The 18,467-nt window shown below is 30.1% G+C and overlaps 1 protein-coding gene across 3 annotated transcripts in view; it reads right to left on the bottom strand.

Moving 5' to 3' along the window:
- LOC127711242 (major facilitator superfamily domain-containing protein 12-like) overlaps nt 1–7,790 on the bottom strand; it is a 256,747-nt gene extending 248,957 nt beyond the window's left edge. For all 3 annotated transcript variants that reach the window (XM_052217236.1, XM_052217237.1, XM_052217235.1), the window contains exon 1: nt 7,696–7,790. The gene's annotated coding sequence lies outside the window, so the exon portion shown is untranslated. The remainder of the gene's footprint in view (nt 1–7,695) is intronic.
- Between the last annotated feature and the right edge of the window lie 10,677 nt (nt 7,791–18,467).

Here is an 18,467-nt window from a genome sequence, read left to right as displayed (position 1 = left end):
ACATGTCTTTATTCGGACTTACTTTATGAACACGTTAAATATCAAGCGTGTCGGTCTTGTATGAAGCATGTTTCATATTCATGTTCTCGTCCTGAATATGCATTTAATTTCCTGCTGATTTGATATCAAAATTCTCTGTGTCACCTACATGGTATCATTAAAAAAAAATGTGAACAATACTTAATACAGATTAAATGAAGTTTGATATGAATTACTTTTATTGGAATATGAAACTTTAATTAGGGATTCAAGGTAATTTAAATGTTGCTTAGTTTTCATTTTTCTATGTTATGTACTATTATTTGTCTGTTTTTTTTTTTTATTTTTTAGCCATGGCGTTGTCAGTTTATTTTCGATCTATGAGTTTGACTGTCCCTCAGGTATCTTTCGCCCTTCTTTTAAACTGTTCCAAATGAGTTTTTCAAAATCATTCCTTTTTTCTTTAACAATCGGGGTGAACGTAATGATAAAAACTTTGTTTGAAGTTGATTAATGAGATCACCAATTCAATCTAAGGAAAAACATTAATTGGGATGTAAGTTAATAAAATTTAAAAAAAAAATTGACATAGTCGATACAATATCACTCTTGAAAACGTCCCATTGCGAACTACAGTTAATATATTGAATTAAGTCAAACGCTTGTCAGTTGTGATAGTCTTATTTTGTTCTTTTTTAAACATTCTCCCTTCAGTATACACAATTATGGTTTCTGTTTAAAATGAAAATAATCATATGATTAGGATAAGATGCTAAACTTTTTGAGTTTTAAAAACGGTTTCAAAGAAATGACTTCACTAGATTCAAAAGTGTGAAAGTGCAGATATATCGCAAGTATGCCTCATTTAAAAAGGATATTGGAGTTTGCTGATTAACTAATTATTTCCTCACGTAGTACCATTCCCTAATAAATATTCAGTTATGCAGATGACAGAATGAAAAAAAACTTTAACTAGCAACCTAAAATGAAATACGCGTATTTTGACCAAGTTAAAAAGACACAAGTTACAAGGGGAAAGGAGCATTGCGATGTACGAGTCTCAAATCATCACACTGTTTCTATTAAAAAAAAGCAATTTAGCACCCATTTGTCTTATAATCGAAGAAATCAAAGTGTTGGAAAAGATATCATAGACATTCATCTAAGGCATGTCTTTTTAGCCCTCTTACTTTTACATTTGGTTGATCAGTTCTTCAACGTTTGTATTAGGTTCTCAATTTTCAAATGTGTTGGCCTCGAGCATCACTGAATAGACTTTTATTATCAATATGCAGTCCAGTTTAATGATAATTTTCCAACAAGTATATGTATCAAAAATATATCTTGGAAAACATATCACAATGTGTTTTTTTTCACCATGAGTATGGTATGTATATCACATTGTATAGTGTCACAATGTACAAAAAAATATATCAGTTTAATTAACATATGTTTAAAAATATGTTTTCTTAGCCAATGTTATTTTACCCCTACCATTGAAAATTGAAAAATTGAAAAATAATACTTTTATTGAGGTGATGTAGCTATAAAAACGTACTAGACTGTAAAGTGTGCACGGAAATCGATAGCATACATTTTGTACAGTAAAATAAAAACAGGAAACTTGTGAAGTAAAATATTACCCACCCTTTTCTATCAAAAACATAGTTTGTATTGAAAACAACGCTGTAATATAATCGTTGTAACAAATACTTAAAGAGGTGCCTGTATTTCCCTTTTTTCTTCATATTTTTATTGAAATATATTTATACATGACTGAATGCTTAGTGATGTGCATAATGCAAAGTACGTTGAAATGTCATGTAAAGATACATGTATGCCTGTTGTTGAAAATATTGATATTGACGATCCCAACACTGTTATTACTAAATATAAGTTGGAAAATGATAAGTACCGTGAATTTAATGATTGTATAGATGAATGTGTTATTCACTCAATTGCTGTTAAACTTGAAGAAATAGCTACTGATCAAATAGATAGTATTGTTATTAATTCAATAGTTAATGAATGTAATTCTTTAACTTTACAGGCTGCATCAAAGTGTGGTTTGTTATCAGTGAAAAAAGGTCAGTAGAAGGGTTAATAATTCTTTAATGAAAAGAAAGGTTAAGAAACCATGGTTCAATAGAGATTGTGATGATAAACGCAAATTGCATCATAGAGACAAATGCTATAACTGGAGGGTTAAAACTGCTGAAAGCAAGATAAATTTAACAAGGTGTAGTAAAGAGTACAAAAAAGTTTATGTAATCAATATAGATTGTATAATAACATTTTTATTAAAAAGTTAAGAAATCTCAGACAAAATGATTGAAAATCATACTGGGACTTACTGAACAGAGTATGTAGCTCTCAGACTAAACAGGATAATGTTAATAAAGTGTCTCTTGATTGATTTCATGAATATTTTAGGTAATTGAACTCTGTCCAAGATGAAAATGATGATACATTTAAAAATATTTATGTAGAAAATATTAGAAATTTGAATACTGAACTAAATAGAGCGGTATCAGAAAATGATGTGAGACAAGCTATTAAGGGGTTGAAAAAAATTAAAGTCTGTCGAAATGATTATTATTATTAATGAATTTTTGAAGCATTCTGCTGATAAAATGTTACAGTTTTTGTTTCTTTGTTTGATATTTTTTTTAATTCTGGTTGTATACCAGACCCTTGGTCTGAAGGTATTATTGTACTTATATATAAATGTAAAATGAGACACCACAAGTCACGATAAATACCGGGCATAACAGTTCTTAGCTGTTTTGGTAAATTTTTCACATATGTGTGCTGAATAATAGACTTAATTGTTATTTAGACAATTGTAATGTACTCTACGAAGAGCAAACAGGCTTTAGAAAGCATTATGAAACTACTGATCATATTTTTAATATGAACTGTTTGATGATGTAACAAAAAGTAAAATAACAAAAATACAGAACTCCAAGGAAAATTCAAAACGGAAAGTCCTATATCAAATGACAAAATCAAAAGCCCAAACACACCAAACGAATGGAAAACAACTGTCATATTCCTGACTTGGTACAGGCATTTCCTTATGCAGAAGATGGTGGATTAAACCTGGTTTTACAGCTAGCTAAACCTCTCACTTGTATGACAGTTATATAGAATTCCTTTATATTGACAACAATGTGTGAGCAAAACAAACAGACATAACAGGTAAAAATGTCAAAATTTGGGTACAGTAGTCCAAACTGTGTTATAACCTTAATCACTATAAAACAAATAACTGGTTCAACAAAGAAAAAAAGGCATATAGACATGGTACATAAGCAAAAATGTAAGACAAGAATACAAAAATGACCATAGCCACGACCAAAAGTATATTACCAAAAATGGACTAAACAGTAAAAGTTAAAAATATATACAAAGACAAATAAAAAGAACACTAAAACACATTATTAAGATGGCAAACAACGTCAGTACCTAGAATCTATACTTCAAGACCATCATGTATTATTTGTGAAGTTGATACGGAATATTTATCAACAAGGTCTTGGTATCTTCTAATAAACTTTTTTTTAGAAAAAGGACGAGACGTTCTTTGACATAACCCTGGTTGAACAACTTTCTGCTCAGACAGTGGTGACGTTTTACAAAGTCTGAGTAGCAGCTGCAAGCTCTTGAATACCGAATGAGTTGGGAAATGTATATCCCATATGCATGTGAAGTTGGTATAATGCTGCTAAGGTGGGGGAAATTTATAATTTCAAAATTAAAATCGTCTCGTTTGTCATAGATTCTGGTACTGAGATGACCATTTATGTCAAATTCGAGGTATAAGTGAAAAAAAATGAGGCGAAGGAAGCCGTGTCTGTTGTTTCTTTAATTTCTAGATCTGGAGGATATATTAATGGAACCCAATCATAAAGTTTTGGATTTTTAATGGAAAGAACATCATCAATATATCTGAATGTGAAATTAAATGATCTGGCTTCTTTGATCTTCTTGTTATTGATAAGTGTCTAAAGGAACTCTGACTCATATGAAAATAAGACGAGGTCGGCAAGGAGAGGCGCAGAGTTCGTTCCCATAGGAATGCCGACAATTTGTTGAAAAAGTCTACCTCCAAATTCAACAAATATGTTGTCAATAAGAAACTCCAGCATACTGATCACTTATTCAATCTAATGCACAATTCCTTTGTAGAACATGCTAGATGAACCTGCAATGTACCGTTGTTTGTACGGAATTTTGTGAATCGTAGGTATCCAATACAAACAAAGTAAGTCCTCATATTTGCTGTTGAATGTAATGTTCATTGAAGCCATGATAGACTTATGATTAGCCAAAATCTCATCCTTGTCAAATGATATGTTTTTGTACGTGGGATTACCTGAGTATTCATTTATTCCTAATTCTTTTACAAGACACTCGTAATAGTACAATTTACATACAAATACAATTTTATTTGAGGCTTTTTTCGCGCAGGAACAGCAACATATTTATCGTGAAGAGATGATAGACATTTCACCGCTTCTTTGTCTCTAAAAACGGACTTTGGTCGGTCATTCCCTCAGTTTTTCAACATATGAATGCCACGATTTTTCAAAAACCTGATTGTTTTGACCCATTCTGACTAAGTGTCTAGTTCAACTTCTTCTTGTTAGCTCATCCTCTGACGTAGTTTTCAATGGAATCAATAATTATTATGAAGTTATGGTTCCAATTGATGTGTTTGGGTTCTCTGAACTTAGGACCGTGAGATACCACATTTCGGAGATGTTCATGTTGAATTATGTTTAGATCCCCAGTAATAACATGGCCAGAAGGGCTGTAAATATAAGGCGAGTGGAGGGGGTCTCAACATGGGATTTCAACCCCTCCTTCATTCATATATTGATAATCACAACCCATAAATATATTCCATGGCAAACTCGACCGATTCATGATATATCTCAGTTATCACATATACACTTTCAATTTTTTTGACATCTTAATTTGAATTTGATATACAACGGTAAAACAAAGTTTATATAAAAATCTGATTAGCAGGTCTATCTATAGGGTACCTTTATATAGGAAGAGATCCCCCTTGCTCGAGTTGGAAAACGTTTTAAGGCCTAGCATTTATCAGATGTAAATGTTGAATGCATTTTGTGTTCCAGATATTTATATTCTTTTGGATTTTGATGGGCATTTACTGACTTTGTGTCAGGATGGATACCCCATGTCCTTTGTTTTTCTATTATTTACATATTTTGTTTAATCCAGATGTTGCCGATATTGATAATAAATATTTATCAGAAATCAAATAAAATGATTTTAAATTTGGTTTTATAAATCAACTAGTGCACCATTAGCGAAAATATTATGTATACGGGTATTTAAAGTTTTAAAATAATATGCATTTATATTCTTAAGTTTCACAAAGAATTTAAACCATGCACTCTTTTGATGATATAATTAATGTTGGGTCCATTGTCTCTTTCTTTTTTGAAGTTAAATAATTCTTCAAATTCTTCATGACAGCTGTTATCACATTAGATATAAGTTAACATCAGATGAATTAACACCTTTTAACGTTCATTTTGAAGTAAAAGAATATATTGTATATAAAAAAAAAATAAAACCCAGTTTTAATTTCGTAGATAAGATATAATATTCAGTTAAAGTAGGATATACACTTTTAGATCTTGACCTTGTGAATGAAACAAAGATTTGTTTTTATTTTCAGTTAGTGGTACATGTTACTTAAACATGTGATTTTATTTTAGTGATTTATAAATATCAGTAATCACCTATTGAAGTGACGTTGATGTTTCCGTTCCTTTGATCTTTGAATACAGATTTCATGAAATATGTACCAAATGACAATTTGGCTGCAATTTGCTTACATAGATTAATGATCCCTTTCTGATTTATATTTCAATTGTGCACAAGGCCAGTAAATTAGTGTGTTAAAGCTTTAAAAGGTATCCTCAGATATTTTCTTGTAATTAAACATTTGTAAATACTCGAACATTAAGAAACAGATTTCTTGAAAATTATCAGTCAGAATCAAATTAGAAATGTCTGACAAATGTTTTTACTATGTCAGAACAAATGTCTGACAAATGTTTTTACTATGTCAGTCCAAATGTCTGATAAATTTTTTTACTATGTCAGTCCAAATGTCTGACAAATGTTTTTACTATGTCAGTCCAAATGTCTGACAAATGTTTTTAATAAGTCATTCCAAATATATGACACAAATGAGTGAATATTTCCTTGTATCAAAGAATTCCATGGACTGATGAAAATATATTTTGAACTGACAAATTTTCACACAGTGCCTGTAGAAATGTCCCGTAAGCAGGCATGGGGCAAAGCACATTGCAATATAATGCATTACATTACAATTACTTGGACAAAACCAGCATTATATTACAATTACAATTACATGTATTTTGGAAAGTAATGCATTACATAACAATAACTTGGACAAAACCAGCATTATATTACAATTACAATTACATGTATTTTGGAAAGTAATGCATTACATAACAATAACTTGGACAAAACCAGCATTATATTACAATTACAATTACATGTATTTTGGAAAGCAATGCATTAAATTACAATTACTTTACCAAAGTAATGCATTATATTACACATTACATTTTATAAATTTAATTATCAGAAGAAACATACATAAAACATTTTATACTGCAATCTTGGCAACTATTAAATAGATATTATAAAAATCCTTCCATTGCCCTATAGACCAAATGACAGCAGTCAAACGAATGTGATCAGTTTCCTGAAGGTTATTATACAATTTTTGGCATACATCCTTGGCCTTAGTCTGTACAAATTTACATGAGATATGTTTCCGGCTTGGAATTTGAAAGTTTGGGTTAAGATTTTCTATAAATTTCTTAAAAATTTCCTTTCAACTGTTGAAAATGAGAGTAAATCACTTCTAGCAATATACTCGAAAAGTGAATCAATAGCTTTGTTTTGCTTTGGGTCATTTAATTGATATTTCTGAATACCAGATGGATTTACAAAGTTTGTCAAGGTTGATAGTTCTTCTGGGTCAGGCTTTTATATTTTGAAGTATACTTCTCTGTGTTTTCTCATAAAAGAAATAACAGAAATGTTGTAAGGAATTTATTCTAGCATTTTGTTTTTTTGATCATATTATTAACTTAATCTCAATGTTAATTAATTCTTTAAAATCACAAATTCACTTATCAAAAGAAAGGAATTGATTGCTATACAAACTAATTTGTGGTTTTTGAGAGGTGTCAATTATCAGTCATTCAACTTATTTCTTTCATGTTTAAATATCATGTATTGGTTTTTCAATGACTATAATGTTATATGAAAATGGCTGCAAATAAAAAACAATTTTACTTTTGTATGTTTAAAAATGGATCTGTTTTAAATATTAGTATAAATGTTTTAGTATTAAGGTAAGCAAGAAATATTTTCAAGAATCCAAAGAAAGAGGTCAACAATTTTAGGTAACCTGATTTTAATTTTTAGAATGATTAACTTCAAGATTTTGTCCTCAATTACAAATTATTCAGGTTTATGTTTAATTCAAATAAACTATCAAAGCTAAAATATATTCTATGCAAAAGAAAATTTCTACATATATGTAATGGTTTTTAGCTTATTTTTTAACCCATAAAAAGATAATGCCTGTGATTTTATAAATATCAAGAACAAGTTATTATTACTTACTTATATGGTCTGAGGACACCGTTATTGTATTTTGAATTTTCGTTGTTTACAAATATAGTCCCTAGTGCATTGTAGAGTAAACAGTTATGACTTGCAAATTATTTCTTTTCATACACGTTCAAAATTAATTTCTTTAAATTGTACGCATGAAATATAAGTAGAGGGATGAAATTACATTTTTAAATATTTTAAGAATGAACTTTTAGGTAAAGTAGGGATTTGTTCTAGTTTAAAAAGGTAAAAAATTAGTATGTCATGTATGTCTGAAACTGTCAACCTGAACATGCCGAATGAAAGACCCCCTTAAAATAGAATTGTCCATATTTTGAGTTAGAGCTGGTAGACTTTTCTATAATTTTTATATGATTTGTCTCAAAAGTTGTACTATACACTGAAAAAATCTTTTTGAGATAGACCAGGTACTATTTTTTAAATTTGAATTTATAGTCTAAAAGAAATGCACTACGAAATAACTGTGTCCTCGGGCCTAAGAGATGAATTCAGTAAATGTAGATTCTGTACTTTAGCAACTTCCCTGAATGGTTTGCTGGTATCAATTTATCAAACTGAAAAAGATAAAACTACAGAATTTACATCTTTATTTGATAGAAATTCTGTAAAAATGTCCAACTTTGACTTTATATGGCTAGATAAAGCATTCCATTTTTATGCCTAAGAGGCATGCTGACTTTCTATCTGACAGGTGTTTACGTTTTGATATTCGTGTTACTATGCTTAATTCAAGTTTCATAAATCATTTGCGATCTCTGAATCTAGAGAAAATTGAGAAAATTAGATAATCACAGAACAAAATGTACAAAATGTGTCGTATTTGTGGTCCTGGTCGAACGGCCTATTTGATGGATGACAAATGTGAGGATCTTTTTCATAAAAGTTGAAGTCAATCAGAAATGATTAAGTAAATCTGTTAAAAAAACCCACTTTATAATGATAAGTGCACCTTAGTCATTTCATATGCTACCTTTATTTTCTTCTGTAGAATAGTAAGTGGTTCAAATATTTGCCTTTTAATACTAAAATTTCATGCAAATTTTCCACTAAAAAGTATAAAAAAATGTCCATCAGACCATACTGTTTGCTAAAAAAGTTGAATACAAGAGTTCTTTTGCACTCAGACTTCTTGTATGATGACATCTTAGTATAGAAATGAGCAAAAAGTAACAAATTTCTATTTCTTATAGCTTCTGCATTTTTATATGTATTGTAAATATGTGTTGCAGCCTAAATTGATCCGAAGTTAAATTCAGTCGTACACATGTTACATGGCCTAAGACCATTTTATACTGATGTGGTATGCTTTTTGTAATTTTTCCCCATTTAAAGTACATTAAATATATATGAAAGAATAATTTATAATAAAAACACAGTGATTTCTAAAATTTTAAATTGGTGGCCAAAAACATATGTTTATATACGGCATTCCTTCATTCGAAATTCGAAATCTCTATATTCAGGCACAAGCTCATATGAATTTGACTATTGAATCATTGTAATAAATCTAATACATCAAATGAGCAAAAATGATCAGCGAGACAATATCTACTAATAAGATACAATGGCGGAAATCTTCAGTCGACTTGTTATTGCAGTTATTGCCCTTCATGATGATATTTAACTTTTTTTTTAACATTTTTGACCTATTATCTTAAAAACTGTTATCGATAAATAGAAACTTTAAAAGGAAAAATTATCAGCAGAATAAGATCTACAAATATGTTAACATCACTGAATTCAATTGTCAGTTATTTCTAAATAGAGTAATGCCCTTTAATGATGATTTTTAATAAAAGTGGCAATTGTTTAAGATACAGGTGAGCGATACAGGCTCTTTAGTGCTTCTTGTTTTATGCTGGGGGCTTATCTTAGCTTACTATATAGTATAGGTTTTGCTCAGTGTTTAAGGATGTACTTAGGTGAAATTAAAAAATCTAGAATTCAAAATTGATACTATAAGTCAGAAGAGCATTAGTTAAGGAACAAAATAAAAATATTGATAGGTTATGGAGCTCCTTTTCGAGATATTTAATTAAAAAAAAATGTCGGGAAAAGGCTGACTCGGACTTTTACCTTATATTTGCATTGGTATTATTTGGGTCTCAAATCGAAAGAAAAGAAATCTAGAATCTGCTTAAATTTGGGTAAATGACTATTAATGAGCTATTGAAGTCTTATATGACAATAAAAATGGGTGTTATGGGGCAAAATATTTTACCGTGTATCGTAGGAAAAAAACCAAGGAGTCCGAACATCTGACAAAAATTCCTAAACCTGACCTTAATACTTCCTTAAGGCAGTACAGTGGCATATATTTTGCTTACATCCACATCCTTTGGTCTCTAGTGAATAGTTATCTTATCAGCAATCATACCAAATTTCCTTGTTTTTATATTGATGACTTGAATGCAATGTATTACGAGTTAAAAGAGGTTTTTGGTTTTTCTGTGTTGTTATGTTAATGTCTCATTGATGTATACCACTTGTCTCCTTATATTCATATTCATATTGGATTTGAAAAAATACTAGAAGTACACGGTCTATACTTTCATGCAAAGGGTTTCGAAAAGAGTGTCATTAAATCAAAATTATGTTTTCAAAGTTATGATAGAAATAAAATACAAAAATATAGAACTAAACGATAATCATCTTTGCTTGGTTTTAACGCTTTAATGTACATTTGATAACCATACATGTATTATAAGTTAATGAAAGTATTGAAATTTTCATTAATCAATATCTACTTGTCCGATTTGGACTTTTTTTTGTATAAACATGATATATAATATTTAGTAAACAATATTATGAGGTTTCTTATGTAGTTTTTTTCAGTTTTTCTAAGATCCTGTAGCCCTTTTCACAAAAAATCTTAAGTGTAAAATTAATCTTACGATAAAAATATTTAGTTGAATTGTTAACAAATATTTTAGACTTACGATAAATTTTACACTTAAGATATTTTGTGAAAAGGGCTCCTGGATCAATTTATTTAAGTACCAAATAAATTGAAATGAAACAAAATTAACAATAAAATATGTGTTTTCATATTCACACTTTCAGCTGAAGACAAAATGCTATATACATATATCCGTCCATCTACATTGTTCTATTATGTATAAAAACAATTTATTAAGTTCTTTATCTGATTGAGCAATTCATAAGTTCGGTCGTAATCACATGTAGTAATTTTAATAAAACGAACTAAGGACTATTTCAGTGACGCGGTCAAAAGGTAAAATTTCAAATGAACGACTAAGATTTCTTTAAAGTGTCATATCATTATTTTTTATTTAGATCATGTTGTTCTATTTGTGTTACATAAGGAACTGTTGTTCAAGCAAAGGTATATTACGACATTATTAAGACAGTTTAGCTTAGCGAATGTATAATTCATGTTGATACTTTGAATCGAATGATGGTTAAAATGTTCATTAATAATTGATATTAAAAAAAACCAAAATAAATGGAAAACAAACAAAATTAATAATAGAAGATGTGTTTTCATATAAACAATTTCATCTGAAGACAAAATGTCACATACATATATCCGTCCCTGTACAATGTTTGATCATGTTTTAAAAAAATCAAGACCTTTGGTAGAGGAATTCCTATGTTCGGTCGTATTCACAGGTAATAATTTTAAGTGAACGAATGAAAAACTATGTCATGTCTCAATCAAAAGTTAAATTTTTAAATACACGATTTAGATTAATATATGGATTAAATATTATAATTTTGATTTAAATCTTTTCGTTCTACTTGTTTTACAAAAATTCACGTAAACATGTAAGAGCATAAACATCTTTATCTAAATATAGATCATGAATTATGAATGCAAGTAATATCATATTGGCTCGAAAAATATTCCGAACTACTACCGTCTAAAGTATCTAAAGAATTCATAATTAAAGGTATTAAATTTATCCTTGAAAACAACTGCTTTCGTGAAAAGCATTTTAGGCAAACTTAACAGTAATCGGCACAACATTGGCTTCGTCATATGCGACCCTTTTACTTCACTGCTTAGAAATAATTTTATACAATAAAGAAGAAGTGGAATTCGGATCTGATTTAAAAAAACCCATGGAAACTAGTTTCGAAAAGATTTCTTGATGTTTGCATCATCCTACAGAATAACAGCAATGACGAACTACAAAAGTTTCACTAGCTCTTAAATAACTTACACAAAGACATAAATTCCATGCACTGTAGAGAAAAGCATTGAAATACAAATCAGTAAAAGTATCTGCTGATATAGATTACAACCTTCGGATACAAAACAATATATATGATGTATAGTTCATTCCATCTACGGCACATTAAAAACATTCAATAAACCATTCAATTTAGCAATACGAATATGTACTATGTTTCAGATGAAACGACTTTACATGTGCGTTTGTTTTTAGTCTTTTTTTTATTCATATAGCTCGTCAACTGGTTCGGTTCTTCTACATCATTGGCTTTCAATATTTGGCTTTGAGCGTTCCTATTAAAGGAAAATCCAAAAAAAGCGCTCATGACGCATGAACTTGATAAAATGTTGTTTTCATTTTAAAACCGAACTAAAATGTTTTGTTTAAGTTGGCATTATCTCGAAAAATTATCAACAATGGAATAGGGAATGCAAGATCAATTGCAAAATAAGATCTGAGAAAAGCTGTAAGAAACTAATAAAACAAGTATAATACCATATGTTTCACCTTTCAATCCAAAGAAGCCAGAAATTTTCTTCGGTGCATTTACAAAAATTCAGACCGATCATCAAATGAGCACTATACTTACGAAATAATTCAGACCGATCAATTGATGAACACTATACTAACGAAATAATTCAGACCGATCAATAAATGAACACTATACTTAAGAAATAATTCAGAATATGTACTATGTTTCAGATGAAACGACTTTACATGGGCGTTTATTTTCAGTTTTTTTTTATTCATAAAGCTCTTGCATTCTCTATTCCATTGTTGGTTAATTTTTCGAGATAATGCTAACTAAAACAAAACATTTTAGTTCGGTTTTAAAACTATCACACATCTAATTAAATGGGCATTTAAAAAGTCGGAATGCGAATACATATGTTCAAACTCTTATAGGTCATTTTTTAGTGGCAACAAACAAAAGAACTATGTCAATTGAACATGATTTGATACTATATCTGCCCTTGAATTTTTACTTGATAACATTTTTGTTCGCTTTGGAGATTCCGTATATCGTCAAGTTATCGGAATTCCAATGGGGACTAACTGTGCACCACTTATTGCGGACCTGTTTTTGTATTGTTATGAGTTACAATTTATGACTAAAATCAGCAAAGACCAATCAAAACAACATCTGATACAAAAATTTAACAATACTTTTAGATATTTGATTGATATATTGGCTCTCAATAATGACGACTTCAGTATGTAAACTAAAGAAATTTATCCTGTTGAACTTACTTTAAATAAAGCTAATACTAACAATGACCACTGTCCTTTCCTCGATCTTGATATCTATATCATTAACGGGAAGCTTAATACAAAAATTTATGATAAAAGAGATGATTTTTCATTTCCTATCGTTAATTATCCATTTTTAGATGGTGACGTTCCCTTGTCACCATCTTATGGTGTTTATATATCTCAACTTGTATGATTCGCTCGTGTATGTAACAACGAATTAGATTTTAGCGAGAGAAATTTATGTATTACTGAAAAATTATTACACCAGGGTTTTCGATATCATAAACTAGTCAAAACATTTACTAAATTTTATCATCGGTATAAGGACATCATTCGTAAATATAACTCAACATGCAGACATCTTATACGTTCGGGTATTTCTCATCCAATCTTTTATGGTAATATTCTTTACAAAGCACAAAAATGTCAGTATTCACCTCAAAAGCTAACAAAACCTTAAAAAGACTTATTAAGAAGGGATACTGTTGTCAGGTCATTAAAGATTGCATATTGTGGCTTTAATATTGATTCACTTATAGGGACTTTGCATCGGAATTAAACATATTTATTCTAAAACCAGTTGTTGGCATGACACGGGTTATGTTCTTCTCATATATTTTATGATGGTGTAATACTAAACCCCTAACAGGAGGGATTGTGCCTAATATTCATATGATGAAGACATAATCTTTCAATCAGTTTAATTGAGGTCTGGAGCTGGCATGTCAGTAACTGCTAGTAGTCTGATTTTATTTATGTATTATTGTCATTTTATTTTCTTTTGTTTCCTATTCTGACATCGGACTCGGACTTCTCTTAAACTGAGTTTTACTGTGCGTACTGTTGTGCGTTTGTTTTTTCTACATTGGCTAGAGGTATAGGGGGAGGGTTGAGATCTCAAAAACATGTTTAACCCCGCCGCATTTTTGCGCCTGTCCCAAGTCAGAAGCCTCTGGCCTTTGTTAGTCTTGTATCATTTTTAATGTTAGTTTCTTGTGTATAATTTGGAGTTTAGTATGACGTCCGGGTGCGGGAGTTTCTCGCTGCATTGAAGACCCATTGGTGGTCTTCGGCTGTAGTCTGCTCTATGGTCGGGTTGTTGTCTCTTTGACACATTCCCCATTTCCATTCTCAATTTCATTAAGAAATAATTCTGTAATAAAAAGTAGAAGACAATGTTAAAAACCTTTAAAACATTATTAACAAAAGCTTGATTTGACTAAAAAATTGAAAACAACACGTTTAATAATTTCATGCGTCCGAAGCGCTTTTCTGGATTTACCTTCATCAGGAACGCTCAAAGCCAAACATTTGAAATCCGAGGGATGTATAAGTACCGAAACAGTTGAAGAGCTATATGACAAAAATACCTAAAACAAATAGCCAAATCCATCGAAGGTCAACTTTGCTAATCTTGCATTTCCAACGCTATTTGGAAAGTATGAAAATGTGGAACACCAAACTGTGGTTCCTGTATGTACATTCAAGAAAGAACGGCGATTTCAAAAGATGGAATGGAATTCACCATAAAGATGATATTGATTGTTCTTGTACAGAAATAATATACGCACCAACATGCAATGGCTGTAATGAACATTACTTTGTTGACAAATTGGCAATTTTAAGAAAAAAGTAACAGTGCACAAACAACCGATATGTCCACAAGTATACCCCAAAATATATCTAAACTGGCATATCAAAAACTGCACAAAAGATTAGACTGCCCAATTCCGTATTTCCCGATATATAGATCTCTTCGTGCTCCAACTGAAACCGAAAGAGTAATCAAAGAAAAGTAAATGAATACATGTTTTCAAGTCCACACTAAACCAGGAATAAACAACTAAAGCAACAAAGTCATATAAGAAAATTCAAATATCGTTTATAACAACGTTATCAAGGACAATCTTATTATCCTTGATGATCGAGGGTAAAACCTGTAGGATAATGGGCGTTTTTTTTGTGACAAAAATGTTCTTCGGTTGTGCACAATATAATATATCTGAAATAAAATAAACACCAACAATAAAACATTAGAGTCTATCGCTTTCATACAGTGAGACTTTAATGTTTTATGTTAATTTTGATGTAAATTTTATTTCACATATGTGACCCACCATGACATTTCCAGGCTTATGGAGGTAGAACGTCATTGTGAGAAAATTAACTATATATAAACGTTATGTGAAGTTTCGTACAGGAACATAAATGTTTATTTCTACACTGAATTTATGTTTTGGATGCTTTTTATGGTTGCATATGAAATTTATATAACTTAAAGCTTTTAGCTAAAGCGAGCGAACTAATCTTAAACGTCAAAGAGAAGATGGGGCATTCTGTATATTTTACCATTTTAAATCTCTGTTTTTAAAGCATGATTTTTTTAGAATAACTTTATTCTTTCGTTTGCTTTGGTGCATTGTGCATCACATTTTCGAATGAATATTTTGTATACGCAAACATTCTTATAATCAGTATAACATGACCATGTATTCAAAATAAGATGTATGTATAACATAGGAAAAGTAAATAATAATAATAATAATAATAAAGTTATACACCTTCCATACAATAAGGCATATAGTCTTACGGTTTTTAAGGGTTACCAGTATTATATTTGAATATAAGATCAAGGTAGCTCGGTTGTCTTCCGCCATCTTGGATTGTAAAATTGCAGAAAACAATCGGTCTCGATCTTAAATGAAATGTTGAAATTTTGCGAGGAGAATTTCATTCATGTGTTAGACTTTTCAACTGAATGAAGTAAATTATGTGTTTTATCATATTTTTGCGACTGTTTTTTTTACAAATACAGAATATTATGAATTTACCTTTTTTGTTTTGTAGCAAGAAAACGAGTCCCATATCATATGTTCATCATTAATTTCATAACCAAATACTAAATTCTTCAATGTTAGAATATTATTATCAATATTCAGTTTTTCAAGAAGATTTTTTATTTTACTCAAGAAGTTATCAAGAAAGTGACATTTCAGAAACATATGATCATAATGCTCAGTGGTATTGCAATAATGACAATTTGAAGTATTGCAGATATTCCACTGTTTTAATAAAGTTTTACAAGGTAGAATAAAGTGTAACAATTTCCAACGAAACACTTTATACTTATTTTCTTTCAAATAATGATGAACAAATTTTGATATGTTGAACTCTGAATATACTCAATGTTTAACACTGTTTTCCATCGGTTAAAACCAACAGGCATTTCAATCTCATTCTGAATAAATATATTATAAATTTTTTAGTGTCTAAATTTTCTAATTTTTCTATATATTTACAATTCTTTTTAATGTATAAAACATAATTTGTTTTTACTTTAGTTTTCTTTGATTTTCTTGTTGTAAAATATTACGCCATTCTTTTTGGAGAGGCTTTCTTCAATTGAGAAAATTCTGACATCCAATTATATTTAATCTTGAGCTTTTGTAAAATATGTTTCTCCAATATGTTACCATTTTCATCTATAATGTCGTTTACATAGATGATATTGCTATTTATCCAGTTTTGAAATAAAAGACTTTTTTTTTATCTTAATGAATTGATTTCCCGAAATTACTTGTTGACGAATAGATTTAAAAATTTTAGGCTGCTCTATTTTTTTGTTTTTTACCCATGCTTTTACTACATTCAAATAAAATTCTGGCAACTTATTTAAACCTGGAATTGAGTTAATACCATCAATGTTCATATGAAAGATAAGGAAGTTCTTGCCAAATTTATTAAAATGAAATAATGGTATAACTTTCCAGTTGGCCTAATCTCCATATATTAATCTTTTAATCCACCCAATTTTAATGGATTCTATGTATTTATCTATGTTAATCATTTTTAGACCACCATCTAGCAATTCATAGCTTAATACTTTACGTTTAACTTTTCTATTTTGCTTTTCCATAAAAATGGATAAATAATTTATTTTTTTTTATTTATACGATATAGGTTTTCATTTATTTTAATATCGGACTTTTTAATCTGATGATTTAAGCCCTTTTTAACTGGTTTTAATAGTTTATTATTAGGTTGTACTGTTACACCACTGTCCCACCACTGTCCCATGTTAGGGTAGGGGTTTGGCACAAGCAAACATGTTTAATCCCGCCACATTCTGTATTCGCCTGTCACTACTAAGGAGCCTGTAATTCAGCGGTTGCCGTTTGTTGCTGTATATCATATTTGTTTTTCGTTTATTGTTTTGTACATGTATCAGGTCGTTAGTTTTCCTGTTTTCTTGTTTGAGCTATTTTTGTGACTTTCTATATAATATGGATTTTGCTCATTGTTGAAGGCCATACGGTGACCTATAGTTGTTAACTTCTACGTCATTTGGTCTCTGGTGGAGAGTTGTTTCACTGTCAATCATACAACATCTTGTGACAAATGTGTTTGGGACGACTATGCATTAAAAAGGACAAGGTCATTAGTTTCTGTCCCCTTTCGTATTTGAACTCAAAACAGAGAAACATTGGAATTAAAAGGTACAGTTACAATGTCCTTATTTGATTTGATACTTACCTTAAACTTTATTGTATTAATAAGTTACATTTTATTAAAGTTACAGTTAGGTTAATCATTGGATAAATTACATTATTTCGGACTATATTCTACTTTACAATTCAAGTGTTTATGCATATCTCTGACTATTTTATAAGCTGGCAAATAAGTGAACTTGTATGAAGAATGGTCGGCTTGAGATGCAATTATAGTATAATTGGTATTTTTATGGTCATCGAGTACCATAATATCTTCCTTGAGATGAGATATTATCGTTTAATTACTTAACATCCCTTTTAACTATGATATGCTCTATATGGCACAGTTCAATAAAGGTGGACTCGTCCAGGGTTGAAACACTCTTATTACTAGGCAATAAAGGGTTATGGTATTGCCCCATAGTGGTATATTCCAATCATATTGGGGTATATAAGCAGCCGTCAGCAGTCAGTCGGGGTGGGTATTTCGATCAGATCACGCGTATAAGTGATAAGATAAATACCTGCTTAATGTTCCAAACATTGAATTGACCACTCAAGTCTTTCCAATAACTGAAACTTAGCAGAAGAATTGTCTTGAGGTGTTAGTGAGCTGCATCGAAAAAAGCAGAAGAGCTATAGAGCTAAGAGAGCTCCTTTAATTAAGATAACGATATAGCGGAAAGAGCAATCGTTATAATAGTAACGGATGTGGATTTTCAAGTAACACAAATAGACAAAGAGACAATTCTTATAACGGACAAAGTAATTATAATTCTTTCAATGATAGAAGAGGTAGAGGTACAACACGTATGAT

Source organism: Mytilus californianus, unplaced genomic scaffold (assembly GCF_021869535.1).
Source record: "Mytilus californianus isolate M0D057914Y unplaced genomic scaffold, xbMytCali1.0.p SCAF_8, whole genome shotgun sequence".
Lineage (NCBI taxonomy): Eukaryota > Metazoa > Mollusca > Bivalvia > Mytilida > Mytilidae > Mytilus > Mytilus californianus.
The sequence above is the reverse complement of the archived record's forward strand: the minus strand, read 5'-3'. Positions and strand labels throughout refer to the sequence as shown.